The sequence below is a fragment of the Diabrotica undecimpunctata genome, chromosome 10 (genome assembly GCF_040954645.1).
Source record: "Diabrotica undecimpunctata isolate CICGRU chromosome 10, icDiaUnde3, whole genome shotgun sequence".
NCBI classification, from domain to species: domain Eukaryota; kingdom Metazoa; phylum Arthropoda; class Insecta; order Coleoptera; family Chrysomelidae; genus Diabrotica; species Diabrotica undecimpunctata.
This window is the reverse complement of record NC_092812.1, coordinates 55,775,910-55,791,979: the sequence shown is the minus strand read 5'-3', so window position 1 is coordinate 55,791,979 and position 16,070 is coordinate 55,775,910. Positions and strand designations below refer to the sequence as shown.

The following is a 16,070-nucleotide window of genomic DNA, read 5'->3' as shown; positions in this document are numbered from 1 at the left end:
GGTATATTTGTTTTCTTTGTTATTATCATGTATTTGGTCTTTTTTATATTCGATAATTGATGGATTCGACCGTTACTTGATGGAAATTCATTTTGTGTAACAATAAAACACTGAAAACTTTGTTTTCAAACTTCCACAAAATTTATTTTAAATTCTTATCACTACAGCTGTTTCGGCTGATTGCCTTTCTCAAGTGATCTGTTTTTGGTATGGGTTTACACTTTATAGTCTCTAATGAAATAGGTTGAGGAGGGGAGAACTGTTTGTCTCAAGCTGGTCATTCAGAATTATATCTGTTTTTTTTAGTTTGTTGATTTCCATAGATTCTAACAAAGATCTTTATTAGAATCTATGGAAATCAACAAATTAAAAAACACAGATATAATTCTGAATGACCAGCTTGAGACAAACAGTTCTCCCCTCTTCAACCTATTTCATTAGAGACTATAAAGTGTAAACCCATACCAAAAACAGATCACTTGAGAAAGGCAATCAGCCGAAATAGCTGTAGTGATAAGAATTTAAAATAAATTTTGTGGAAGTTTGAAAACAAAGTTTTCAGTGTTTTATTGTTACATTTTTTATATTCATTTTTAGTCCATATTTTTCACAGGAACTGTTTGTTTTGTTTAGCAGTAATTGAAGTTGTTCAGCAGAGCTTGCTATAATCACAGTGTCATCTTACTTTGTCAAATGCTTTTTTAAAATCAACGTAACAAACATGCACATCAATATTCATATCCATGAATCTTTGAGCTAACACATTAAAAGCAAATAACGCTTCTCTGGTTCCTAGTCCGTTTCTGAACCCAAACTGACTATCATCTATTCCTTCTTTCAGTTTTTTATTTACACGACCATGTATTATTTTCAGGAATAATTTGAGATTGTGACTTATTAGTGATATTGTTCTGTATTCACTGCAATATTTAGCGTTTGTATTTTTAGGGATAGCACAAAACGTGGAGAGTAACCATTGTTTTGGTATGTGTCCTGTTTTGTATACTGAGTTAAATAAGTCTACTATATTGTCTAAGGTTTCATCATTTATGTATTTTAAGGTTTCTATATGGATTTGGTCTGGACTTTGATCTTTCTTCCATTAAATCTAAAATTTCTTCCGTCATCCATTGCTTCTTTTTATATCTGGTTGGTATTAGAATTTCTTTTTGACTTTAATCTATTTCTGTCTTTATTAATAACCATTTTTTATCCGCCTCAGTATTTTGTAAAATTTGTTCTTTAACATTAATTAATCCGTTATTGATTTCATTTGCCAGGCGTTGCCTTATGTGTGGGTTTCTTAATTTACTTATATCGATTTTTGCATTTGTTGTTCTTCGTTTTATTACTTTCATTTTGAGCCTAATTTTGGTCACTGCTGGGTTGTGTTCTGATCCTATGTCAGCACTTTAATAGGTTTTTACGGATATAATTGCGTCCTGTATCTTTGTCTAACTAATACACAGTCTATTTGGTTTCTTACAATTCTCTCTTCTTGATCTGCTGATGACTTCCAGGTATATAGTCTTCTCTTTGGCATTTTGAATAATGTATTAGCTATAACAAAATTATTGTTTTGGCAAAATTTGATAAGCCTGTCACCTCTTTCGTTTCTGTTGCCCAGATCATATCCTCCTGTACATTCTTCTACTTTTTCTTCCCCAACCTTGACTTTAAAGTCTCCCATTATAATTGTTACATCTTGCGTTTTAATGGATTTTAAAATGTTGTCTGGGTCTTCTTAGAAAGTTTCAATATCGCTCTCTGGTTTGCCCCCAGTTGGAGCATAAACTTGTAGGATGTTTATTTTGGGTTTGTTCTAGTTTAATTGTAAGAGTATAATTCTGTTGAAGTATGGATTAAAATTTATTACAGCTTCATCATTGTTTTTGTTTAATATTATCCCGACACCATATCTGTGTGAACCGTCTTGACTTCCTGAATAATATATTCTTTTATTGTTGATTTTTATCTTTCCTGAGTCGGCCTATTAGACATCGCTGATTTCTAAAATATCTATATTTAACCTTTCTATTTGTTTAACGGCATTATGAACTTTTCCAACTTGATGTAGACTTCTAACATTCCAAGTCGCTACTTTGCAAGGTTTTCGCATGTTGACGACCGGGGAGGCCTTGCAGTCTTGTGAGTTTCCTCCTCTGTCGGATCTTGTTTTCCGAATTTTATGATCAGTAGAGTGTTTGGTTGTATTGTTAGTTATGATGATTAACTAGGGATGCTCTATGAGCCTTTAATGCATTGGTTTCCCGTTGCCTTATGCATCTCCCCGCCGTTGACCATGTCTGGTTCGTTTGCCTTTAGAAACAAATTTCCATTTCTAGGACAAGAAGGTGCCCTTCCACTTACCGACTCTTCCACCCTGTGCTGTTGGTCAGTAAGTGGGGGATTGCTTATACCGGCAATCACTCGGACGCCAGAGCCTCGTTTGTTATCTAGCAAAATGTACCGGATGATCATGATCTAGATCATGCTAGTCTAGAATCTAGAAAAACAAACTATAACAAATGCTTAAAACAGAAGGAAGTTTTAGACACTCCTCTGAAAGTATAAACCAACAGATATAAAAATCTGATCAAGATCTGTATTATGGATAATTTTATTAAACGTATAAACTATGTCAGAATACAGGTGATGTAATATTGATCCTTGTCAAGCAACGGATCAAACACATTTTTTCTGGTATGTTATAAAATTGAATGAAGGCGGGCAAGTAATAATTGAGAACAATTTTCAAAATTCTTATACTCTAATGTATGTTTTCCCGAAAAGTCTCTCGGAAAAATCTAGTATTTATCTAATTGTATTTTGGAAACAGCATCTAATGCGGAAATCGAAAGCTCAAATACAGAATTTATTCCACAATTTGTAATGTATCCCAGTAAAATGTTTTTGAGAAGAAAACTATAATTCTGCAAAAAATTGGATTCATAATAATACTCAGTCAACAAATTCAAAATAAACGTTCGCTTAATTTTATTATTGGAAAGGTTACGATAATGTAGTTCGAAAGGGTTTATCTTTACAAAGTGTATTATTCACATTTTTTATTCTTGGTCGCATACATGATCACTTTAGTTCCGCTTGAGGTTTAGAGAGGAAGGTCAATATTAATACAAGCATTCCACCTAGTAATAGAAATGAAACAAAGGTTTATATATTTCTGATTCATATCTTATTGCAGTAAATATATATATATATATATATATATATATATATATATATATATATATATATATATATATATATATATGCTGTCACTATTTTTCCGGGTTTGACTCCGCGTTGTAAAATGCTGGTTTTCTTGAAAACCATTGTTTTGGCGACGTTTCGGCAAGGTCTCACTTGCCATTCTCAAGCCTGGTGGAACTACTTCTCGTCGTTACTCGATTAGTACTGATCGAGTAACGACGAGAAGTAGTTCCACCAGGCTTGAGAATGGCAAGTGAGACCTTGCCGAAACGTCGCCAAAACAATGGTTTTCAAGAAAACCAGCATGTTACAACGCGGAGTCAAACCCGGAAAAATAGTGACAGCACATATAGCTCCCGCGGAAACCTCAAAACAAACATATATATATATATATATATATATATATATATATATATATATATATATATATATATATATACAAAATGTAGTTGACTATGATAATGGAGGGTTATCGGCCTTTTGGGTAGCATCAAATGGAACCACTATTCTATGACATGAAATTGACATTGTAACCAACAAGATTTCTACAATAAAAGATGTTAGTGTAATAAATAAATTTCAAACAGGCAGTGACCATAGACTGATCAGAGCAAAGATTTTTCTAGATCTAAAACTAGAAAGAATAGAATTAATCATAAAACCAACAGTAACCGGTATAAATATTAACAATCTCAGATCAATGTCAAAAGACAATTATTGATAAAAAATTATATATATATATATATATATATATATATATATATATATAAGCGGGGATCCTACAGCTTCTGCCGCTTCCCGCATTTCGATCGCCATCTTTTTCTATCTCTCCAGGTGTCTTCATCAATGGCTCTGTCTTTCATGGTTTCCATAACACCTTGTATCCAAGACTTGGCTGGTCTTCCTCGTTTCCTTCTATTACTTGGATTGTATTCCATAGCTCTTTTTGGCCATCTGTTGTCGTCCATCCTTTGTACGTGTCCATACCATATTAACTGTCTAGTTTCTATTCTTTCAGAAGTTGTATGTACTCTATCTGTTTTTCTTCTAATTTCAGAATTAGGTATACGTTCTACTCTTGATATACGGCAAGCTCTTCTTAGGTAGTCCATTTCAACCGTGTCAACTTTTTTCTTTCCTTTTGCTGTCATTTGCCAACATTCTGCTTCATATGTAAGAATTGGCTCTACAATTACTTTGTAGATAGTCATTTTAGTTTTCATAGTAGCTTTGTTGGACCAAAGTATCGAATTCAGAATTTGAACACTCTTCCTGCCTTGTTGCACTCTATAGTCTATATCTCGTTCCGTTGTTCCTTTACTGCAGATAATACTTCCCAAATATTTGTATTCGTAGCACCTTTTCATTTGTCTAATTTCCAAATCCGGGTCTTCGTCTTCACTGCCTATTCGCATATATTCTGTTTTAGACATATTCATACTCATCCCCCATTTTTCGTATTCATCTTTGAGCTTTCTAAGCATATAATCTGCATCTTCTTCACAGCTTGCAATTAGTACTTGATCATCTGCAAAGAACAGCGTTGTCAGATAATGGTTGTTAAGCTTCAACCCCATTCCCGCACATTTTTGTCTCCACTGGTGCAGTGCTTCTTGGATATATATTTTGAATAGGGTGGGGGAAAGACAACATCCTTGTCTCAAGCCTTTCGTTACTGTAAATACCCTTGAGAAAGTATTTCCTGTTTTTACAGTGCTTTGAGGACATTTATAGATGTTCAGTATTGCTTTTAGATATGTTTTACTAAGGTCCGTTTTCGTCAAGACACTAAATAAGAGTTTTAAAGGAACTGTATCATAAGCCTTCTCCAGATCTATAAATACCAGATGCGTAGGGAGGTTTCGAGCTGTTCGTTTTTCAATTACTTGTTGAAGGGTAAATGTGTTGTCCACGCACGATCTTCCTGCTCTGAAGCCGCTTTGTTCTTCAATTTCTTTATACTCCTCTTCTATTCTTCTTTTCAATATACGACCATATAACCTTCCCAGCGAGCTAGTTACGCTAATGCCTCTATAATTTCCGCATTCTTTTCTGTCTCCCTTTTTATAAATGGGGCTAATGTGGGCCAAATTCCAATCGTCTGGAATCGTTTGGCCTTCAATTAAGCATTTATTAAAAATATTCACTAAGCTTTCCAAAAGAGCATCCGGTCCATGTTTCACCAACTCGATAGGAATGTCTCCAGGCCCGGGTGTTTTTCCATTTTTCATTTGTTTCAATTCTTTTTTCAGTTCTTCTTTGTTTATCTTATGCACCTCTGAGTTTTCTGTCATTGAGATATGGTCAGGTCTTTCCATAAATTCGTGCCTACTTTCGTGATAAAAAATTACATGACTAAATCGACAGCGATTAATGGAGATCATCTTTGGTAGTGCCAAAGAAATCGGATACCCGCAACAACAAAATAAAAATAGGAAACTGTCTAATAAAAGCGACATAATGCTAAAACGAAGAACGAAAATGAAAGTAAGTAGCAACATATAGAGAATACAATACAAAGAACTTTGTAAGACAATAAGGAAAAACATAAAGAGAGACATAAGAAAATACGATGAAAGACTGGTAGAAAATGCAATGGAAAACAGAAAAAAACTATAAGAAAACAAGAAAAGCATTAATCATTGGGAAGAAGCAAATGAAAAGCTGTATATCAGCTAATATAGAAGGCATAACAGTGAAACTGCTTAAATACGCTGTACGTAACATAAAACCTTACATAGAAACGTTAGTAAATATATACAGACAAGCAAAAGCCAAGGTAAAAATTTATGAAAACACTCCAGAGTTTCCCACTACCAGAGGCGTCTGACAAGGAGACGCAATATGACCCAAGCTCTCCACTGCAGCTCTAGAAAATATATTCAGCACAATGTACTGGCAGAACAAAGGCCTATTCATTGATGGAGAATAGCTCAGCCATCTAAGATTTGTAGACGACATCGTTCTGATTGCTAATAATCCTGCAGAACTACAAGAACTTATAAGCGACCGAAATGCAGCTAACGGTGAAGTTGGCCTAAAAATGAACTTGACAAAAACAAAAAAAGATTTCCACAACGAGCACTTGAGACTGCACTTGAGACAGTAGACAGTAATATGTGTACCTGGGAAGATTAATACATAAATCTGGCTCATTACTCCCTGAAACCTACAAAAAAATGAAACTGGCTTGGGCATCTTTTGGTAGGAAGGCAATTATATTCAAATCAAAGATGCCACTCCACATAAAGAAAAAAGCATTCGATCAGTGTATACTACCTGTCATGACATACTGCTGTAAAACGTGGATACTAAAGAAAGAGATAATAGCGAAACTCAAAGTCATTTAAAGGTCAATGAAGCGATGCATTCTAGACATAACAAAGAGAGATCGAAAAAGAATAGAATGGATTAGTCAGAAAACAAAGATCACTGAGGTAATTTTTATAACTGTGCTTTTTGCCGACTCTGTTATTTTGCTAACTATGCTGAATTTGGCCTGGCCATAATTTTGGCATCTTGTGGATTGGACAATAATATTTTTGAGTCTGAGATGTTTTGATTTTGCAGTGATGCAGGAATTCCAGTTTAAAGATGTCTTTAATTATTTTCATGGAGTTTCAGATGAAAAAAAAAATAAAAATATTGGTTCATTGCTGACTCTATTTTTAACATTTACGATGTTTCTAACTGTATGTCTTTCTTCAAATCGATATCGGGTGAAAAAAAAAATGGCATTCTTGTTTATGGACATTTAATGCAAAGTAAAACATAAAGAAAATTTACCATAAATCTGGGTGTGGTACTTGCGAACGGAAAATGACGCCATCACACGAAAGTAGTTCGCTCTATTTGTTAGTATATAGGGCAATTTTATTGTATTAGATACCTTGTTCTTGATAATGTATTAAAGAAATAAAAAATGTGCGTTAAGATGTTTTATTTTTTTGCATAAAAACGGGGCCTCATATGCAAAAAAGGCAAAAGAGATTTTTTGTCAGAAATGGAACGAGAAATTCAAAAATAATTTTTAGAATAATTTGAAATATCGCAGTGGCATATCATTTTTCTCTTTATATTAAAAAAATCGAGGCCATTGGTCTATGTGCGCCAATGGTGTATATAAAATTCTTAATTGTATGTCAAAAAATACGCAATAACTACCCTCTAAAACCCATCAAATTTCATTTGCATATAACAACCACAACAGATAAATAAATACTTTTTCATGCGGAATCAGCCCGTGATGTTTGTCGCAATTAAGCATTATTGCATAATTGCAAATGTTAACACCCTGTACATGGATGTAGGGTCTATTAAATGCCAATAAAATAGAAAAATAGTTAATGCAATTCAAATAAAAACAATTATAAATACATATAAAAACTATTTAATTTTAATTTTTATGTACAAATACTTTTTAGTGTTATCAATTTTTATTTTTAAAATTAAAAATTGATATAAGGTATTTCTAGGCATGGCAAAGTATTATTTTTGACTATAACGAACTTAATAATCAGATAGTTTAACTAAAAAAAATTAGCTAACAGAAAATGGAAAATAATTAAAAAAAATAAATAAGTTTCGAAATTACTAAATAACAAAATAGGTACTAATAGATCACGCGAAAACCTCAGCTCCATTGGGAAAATATTCCCATTAGTTTATATCCCGCGCCATTGGATAATTTTTTGCAATTATCTAAACAACAAATAAGTATAAGGGTTTTTGCAAATCGTCATTTTGAAGCTTTTTGCATGCTCTAAAAGATGGTTATGCTAATAAACCATAAAAACCTATGTTTTTCAGTAATAAAATAAAAACGCCAAAAAGTACATTTTATCACATTTATTTGAATATGTTTGTATAAGTATTATAAAAACCTTTCAGTACCCTGGTTTTTTTTTTGAGCGTCACGAACAGGATATATTTTTGCCGTATTTCCCTGGTCTAAAAATGCACTTTACTATTTTCAACAAAAATAGTAAATTTCGTTAAGACACTACAAGAAAATGGCTTCAGAACAATATTAATATTTAGGAATCGAAGACTATACTTATGTTAGATTATTAAATCTTCAATGGGTACACTGAGCTGTAGTAGAAAAGAAAATATATTTTGTCACAATATTTACTAAACAAATTTTGCGAAATTCTTCCTTTGGTTATATGATTATAGCCAACAGTATAATAAATTGTGTACTTTTGTTTTTCAAACATTGGTATAATTAAAAATAAAACAATAGAATCTCAGTAGTAGACACGTTACCAATATCGCTATATTTTCAGCCCTCTAAATCTGCTAATTAGTTGAGTAAACCATAAATAATCACTCTATAATGAATAATGTAATTTCAACTACTATATAAGTTAGTTAAAAGAAAATAAGAGGTTTGACCGTTGTTTGTGAAAACGTGTTGTGACTGTATCTTCTTTAGAGGTAACCTTAGCACTTTACAAACCCTTTAGCAACTTTACCTGAAGTTAATAGTTAAACAAATAGGTTATAAATTAAAACATTGGTTATACATCGTAAATAAAATGCTGTGGTTTTGTACTAAACTTACTAAAACAAAACTACGTGTATAAAATTATCTAATGAAAATTAATTACGATTTTATTTTTTTTAACTTTTAAAAGTAATATTAAATTATTGGCATTTTCTCAAAATTGCCATCCTTATTTTAAACATATAGACGTAAAAGAAGACAGTTTATTCAATTCTGAGATATTTTGTATTTTGAAATCGCTCAAGAATAATTATAAAATGGTATTTACACTGCCGCAAATTTTGAAAAACAACAATGGTTTACACTAAAGAAAATTTACAAACTTAGTCTTAAAACTTCACATAATTCAGTACATATATTGATCTAAAGGGTAATTACCCCAGTCTGTCTATGAAAATATCGATTTCATCTATCTGAACAATCATAAAAAGTGAAAAAATATTTTTTTGCCTTGTTTCTTATACATTTTAGAGAAAAATGGCTTGAATAAAAGTTGTAGATCTTAAAAAGTTATTTAACTAACTTGTGAGTTTAAAATTAAAATACATAAACAATTGACCGAGATAAGTACAAAAACCCCTCATTTTTGCATTAATTTATAAATATTTAAACAAATTACTTTATTTTAACAATTTGTTTATCCCGAAGAGCCATTATCTAAATAACTGTACTTGCCCAAATGGTGACTCTAGAGTAAAGGTATTTAGCAAATATCAATCGATTCTTTGAGGTTTTTGTTTTAAAATATATTAAAAAAAGTCCAATATTTTGTCAAAATTGTTATTTAAAAAACCTTTTGAAAAACGGTTGTTTTAGCTTATAAATATTTATAATATTTATAACTTTGATATTTTTTATGTCACTTGCTTGTAAGTAGGATCACTGAAAAGTTGGTGAAAAAGCAAAATGTTTTTAAAGAACTCTTCATGGCCAATAGAAACCAATATAGCATTTTTTCCTTAAAATCATATTTCCATTGTTTATTAACATTCGAAGCTAAAAATTGAACAGATCAAAAATGAAGATGTAGATTTGATATCACAATTTATAGATAGCATACACAGAGAAGGTATAACAAGTTATAACCCGTTAAACTGATCGTAATCGTAAAATACCGAAACGTCAAAGTAGAGGGAGAACTCTCAGACCACTTTTTTTGGAATGGAACTTCAAATTAAAGCGCTCTGGAAAAATTTGCAATATCTCGGCTTCTACGGCACGCAGAATATTCATTTTTTTTTTAACTGGTGAGCTCGAGAAGATAATAAGAACTGAGCTACTTTCACCTCCTGAAAAAATCGAAAAATCCTGAAAAATAAATTAATTCATTTTTTACATAAAAAAGTTATTGAATTTTACTATTATTTCGTAAGAATCATTTAAATTTACATAATTAATATATATTATTTATATAAATATATAACTTTCATAATAAATTATTAATCCAAATGTGTTTATTTAAATTAAAATATGAAACGACTTATTTTTTAAGAAATTTCTCTGAATAAATAGTTTTAAAATAAATTTTTAAACGAAACTTTTTAAAGTTTGAAAGAATAATTAATAATAATTAATACATATATATATATATATATATATATATATATATATATATATATATATATATATATATATAAATAATTTAGAGTATTCAATAAAATTTAAATAAAGATTTTTCCGGGATTTTCCGATTTTTCCGAGTGGTGAAAATAACACTCCAATTATAAGTTCCATTCTAAAAAAAAAACGGAGCTTGGACAGGCGGTATTTTGCGAGTACCATTACTTTAACCGGTTATACCTTTTTATTCCTTCTCGGTTGTTTATTGGAGAATAAATCATTTATTGCCCTAATTAAAGTAGTATATCATTATACAAAAAAATACTGAAAAAATAAGGGTGTTTTGCAATTATCTCGGTTAATTGTTTATGTCTTTTAATTTAGGAACTCGTAATTTAAAGAACTTTTTAAGATCTACCACTTTTATTTAAACTATTTTCTCTAAAATATATAAGAAACGTTTTATAGACATAAAACACTTTTTATGATTGTTAAAAAAAAACAAATCAAACTTAACTGTATATTCATAAGGATTTTTCATCAGCTATTTCTAATGCACCTTTTAATCATATCGCAAGTTAAAAATGAAAATATGTTATCACATAAATTCCTTGTCAATAAAGATCTGCGTCAAGGATGCTGTATTTCGTCAAGCTTGTTTGTATATTTTGTGAAGGCATTGAAACAATGGAAACTTTATATATGGAACTTCAATTTGCTGATCACCAGATCATCACTGCGAATGATAAAGATGATACAGAACATATGGCAAGGAAAATTCAAGACGAAATTTAGAAAGTGGGGGTTGGAAAATAATACAGCAACAACTAAGTATCTGCCAATAGGAACCGACAGGAAGAACATCAAATTAGAAGATAATGACAAAATTATGCCCTGTGGCCAATACACGTACCTAGGAGCGGTTTTTGACTTGCCAGGGAAAGATGACCAAGAAATAAAAGGAAGATTAACGCAAGCTAGAAGAACGATAGGCTGTTGGCACAGTGTACTCTGGAGTCAAGAAATAGGGAAATAAGGAAATATAACATATATAAGGAGCAGAAAGTTGGAGAAAATGGACGTCTTTATGAGGTCAGCTGGCATATACCGTAGATATAGAATTCGGAACGATGAGATGAGACGACGAATGGGAGTTGAAGGTTCAATAACGACAGTTGTTGAGAGAAAGCAACTGATACGGACTGGTACGGACATTCGATATTATCTCTTTCTTTAGTGTTCAAGTTTCGAAGCCGTATGTCATGATTATTAGTATACACATTTCTACCAAAAGATGTCTAAGCTAGTTTCATTCTTTTGTTGATTTCTGAAAGTAAGGAGCCAGATTTATGCATTAATTGTCCCAGGTATACATATACTCGTCTACTGTCTCAAGTGCAGTGTTATTTATTATTACATCTTGGACATCCACTAGCTCGTTGTATATGGTTTTTGTTTTTGTCGAGTTCATTTTTAAGTCAACTTCAAGTTCTTGTAGTTCTGCAGGAGTATTAGCAATCAGAACGATGTCGTCTGCAAATCTTAGATGGCTGAGGTATTCTTCATCAATGCATATTCCTTTGTTCTGCTAGGTAATTTTGCTGAATATATTTTCTAGAGTTGCAGTGACGAGCTTTGGTGATGTTGCGTCTCCTTGTCGGACGCCTCTGGTAGTGGGAAATTCTGGAGTGTTTTCATAAATTTTTACCTTAGCTTTTACTTGTCTGTATATATTTGCTAAAGTTTCTATGTACGGATTGTCAATGTCTTGGTTGGTCAAAGCTTCTATTACTACCTTGAGATATATAGAATAGAAATCCTTCTCGAAATCTATAAAAGTTAATGCTAGCGGTATTTCATATTCTTCCCTACTCATTAGTTTTCGAATTATATGAATATGATCTATGTTACTGAATCCACTTCTAAAGCCATGTTGTTCTCTCGGCTGTGCAGCATCTAATGCGTTTATCAATCTGTTGTTAATGATCTTTGTGAATATATTGTATACGATTGGTAGTAGACTTATAGGTATGTAGTTTTTGATATATTCTTTATATATATATATATATATATATATATATATATATATATATATATATATATATATATATATATCCTGTTTTATTTTTTGTAATGTCAGTCCACCTCTGAACTCCTTTAAAGCATAACGAAAAAATAATTGAAAATCACAGCGTTTGCTCCTGGCTTGACATTCACGCAAAAGTTTTTATACATTCAAAAATCTGTTGTACTTCCTCCGCAATTAAAGTTAACGGCAATTAAATTTTAAATTTTTTCTTTGATCGTTGACTTCGTTCATTACCTATAAAATAAAATGTAGCATCCGATTCTTTCGGGTTGAATGCTTCTGTGGAAGCAATTAACCCACTTTTGAAAAAACATACCAACTTTTAGGATTTGGAATTGAAACGAAATGTACGAACGAGGATTCACTAATAAATTATACAAAATTAGTATCACTAAAAGGACATACATGAGGATTAGACCAGAGATATGAGCAAAAAAAGCGTTTTTCGTGACACTCTTTGATAAATTTGCTGATAATATGTAATAAAAAAAATATACAAAAGGTTACACGTTAGTTTTTAGTTATAAACAAGATATAAACAATGTAAGATCGCTATTTAATTTTAAATACTAGAAGTGAAGACCAGTAAATTATATGCAAATGTGATACAATTTTACTAAAAAAGCATAGAAAAACCTTTAAAATATGAGTTTGTAAAGTTATTTTTGGTAATTGGTTGCTTAGTTATTGCAAAAGTAGCTTCTAAAGTCTGGTTTGTGAAAATTATTAATAACATAAAAATACACAAAAAACTTGAATTTCGCGTGAGAATTCGCTATAAAGGAGGAGATTCTCAGCATTCTTCGATATGTCCACATTTCAAATGGTTCCAATTTATTGAGACATTGTTTATTTAAAGTTCATGCCTCCACACCATAAAGAACAGAGAATATATAACACTTTAGTACTCGTTTTCTCTGATTTAGGCTGAGGTCTCTACAACATAATATTTGTTTCATATTATTAAATACACTTCTAGCCTTTTCTATTCTAACTCTAATTTCTTTGGTATAAGGTATGCAGGTTACAAAAAAATTAGGAAGTAAAGTATGTTTCTCAGAAAAGGATTGTTCTAAAAAACCAAAACAAAGAGAAATTAAAACAAAAAAGAGAACCGTAGAGTGGACTAAGGCATCGATAGAGACTCCTACATTTACATGACATCCTACTTCCCCAAATACAAGTCTTACAGAGCCACTGTACCCAATTCAGTATTTTTCGAAGTATATTTCAAATGATTTGTTTGAAAATATAGCAACATTTACAAATGTATATGCCTTACAGAACGGAAAAAATTTTAGACCAACTAATGAGAGAGAAATTAAAATTTTATTTGCACTTCATATAATGATTGGAAATTTAAACAAATTTCCCAAAATTAGGATGTACTGGGAAAGAAGCCTTGGTATTAGAATGTTCCTAGATAACATGTCTAGGGACAGATTTCTCCAGCTTAGAACATGTTTACATCTAGTGAACAATTTGGAAAGACCAGCAGGTGATACAGATAAATTTTATAAGGTTCGTCCTATCATCGACGCTGTCAGAAAGAGATGTTTACAGCTTGAACTTGAGGAAGTACTTAGTGTTGACGAGCAAATGATTCCTTACACAGGAAAACTTTCCGTAAAACAATATGTGAAGGGGAAGCCCTGTCCTTGGCGAATAAAATTATTCGTCTTGTGTGGAAAAAGTGGTCAGGCTTTTGATTTTGTTTTTTATCATGGTAAATCTACAGAACTGAATGCAGATAATAAAACAAAACATGGATTAGGGGCATCTATCGTTCTTCAACTAGCCGAAAGAATTTCCACCAGTGAAGGCCACAAATTATATTATGACAATTATTTCTCATCCTATGAACTACTTGAAATATTATTGGCCAAAAAAATATATGCTGGAGGGACTATTCAAATAGATAGATTTTACAAACCTCCTGTGTTACCAGACAATGAAATGCTGAAACTACCGAGAGGTTCCGTAGATGAAGTCGTCAATAAAGAAAAAAATGTGGTGCTAGTCAAATGGTTAGATACAAAGACTGTGAAATTAGCCTCCAATTATGTTGGTGCAGGTAATTTAGACATAGTTAGAAGATGGGACAAAAAAGGCTCTTGTTACGTAGATGTTAACCGACCTGAAATTGTCAAAGATTATAATTATGGAATGGGCGGAGTTGATCTAATGGACCAGATGATTAATTATTATCGAATATTTATTAGATCGCGAAAATGGACATTGCGTGTTATTATGCACATGATAGACTTCGCTCTCACCAACAGCTGGCTGGAATACAGGAAGGACTGCGACAAATGTAATACAACCAATAAGGATCGAATGAAATTTCTAGACTTCAGAGTCAGAGTTGCCGAAAGCCTAATAAATATGGGCAATTCAGTAAGTAGAAAACGAGGAAGACCAGCATCTTCATCTCCTAAGCCTTCTATTTCAACATTTAAAAGACGAGGAGAGACGAGACCATTTTGGTAACATACCGGAATTTGATTCTAAGGAGGAGGCTACTAGGTGTAAAAACACAGATTGTAATGGACGTAGTCATGTGTTCTGTACAAAATGTAAAATACATCTGTGTTTAATTAAGGTTAGAAACTGTTTTGCAGCTTTTCATGAACAATAAATATGTAATAATAATTACTTTGTAGTAAATATATTTTTAGTGTTGAGTTTATATTTAAGACCATATGTACATACATATGTACAATAAAAAAAAAATTTTTTTTAAAAAGCGTACACAAGTTTTTTTCATTTTATCTTACTAATTGAAGACTTTTGAAATATAAAAACACATAAGATTTTTTTTTTTGGAAATAAAAAAGTCAGGTCTCAAAGGGTTAATGTTTGCACCTAAATAGTTATAATTCTGAACTCGTTCTATCGTCTTATTATTTACTTGTAGATTGATGTATCTAATATTTTTCTTTGATATAACCATGAATTTTGTTTTCTTTATGTTTAGTAACAGACCAAATTCTTCACTCGCTGCAACAACCTTATCTAAAATTCTTTATAGATCTGTAATATTTTCTGCTATTAGTATTGTATCATCAGCATATCTAATTTGTAATCTATTTTTGTTTTATTAGTTTAATATTTATTATTTTTATATCCCGTGTGTCAATGTTCTTTGTTCTCAGTAGTTTTATTAGCGAATTGTGTTTCACTGTGTCGAATGCCTTGTTATAATCTAGGAAGCAGACGTAGGTGTCTTGGTGTACATCTAAACGTTTGTCCAATGTGATGTTCTAACTTTTTATATATTCTACGATGAATAATCTTTAGAAATACTTTTAGTATGTGCCACCTGTGGCGCACCCAGGGGGGGGTTTTGGGGGTTAAACCCCCCCCCCCAGGGCATATAAAGTAAACAATATATAAAGAATAGTAGAAAAATGTAACTTGTCTTTCACACACAATACAAAAAATCCAAAACGCTGATTGAATAATTAAATTACCACTTTAAATATGTAGAACACAATAATTATTGTATAAATACGCAATAATTAATAATATTTTTCATTATATTTAGATATAGATACCTAATGTTAGGCTTATAAAAAATTAGACAGAACGAGTCTGTTGCGAGTAGCATGCGCCTACAGGACTGTAAAAAATGGCAAGAAGAGTGGAACAACAAGGAAGATGTTGCTCAGTGGACAAAGATGCTGATCCCGAGCCTAA

General features: G+C 31.6%; 1 protein-coding gene across 4 annotated transcripts in view; it reads left to right on the top strand.

Moving 5' to 3' along the window:
• The window catches only part of kcc (solute carrier family 12 member kcc), a 334,416-nt gene that overhangs the window by 173,715 nt on the left and 144,631 nt on the right, over positions 1-16,070 (top strand). The window contains exon 1 of one of the 4 annotated variants that reach the window (XM_072546218.1): positions 8,615-8,652. The exons of the other annotated variants lie outside the window; for them this stretch is intronic. The gene's annotated coding sequence lies outside the window, so the exon portion shown is untranslated. Of the gene's footprint in view, positions 1-8,614; positions 8,653-16,070 lie in introns of those variants that run through there. 4 annotated transcript variants of the gene reach the window in all.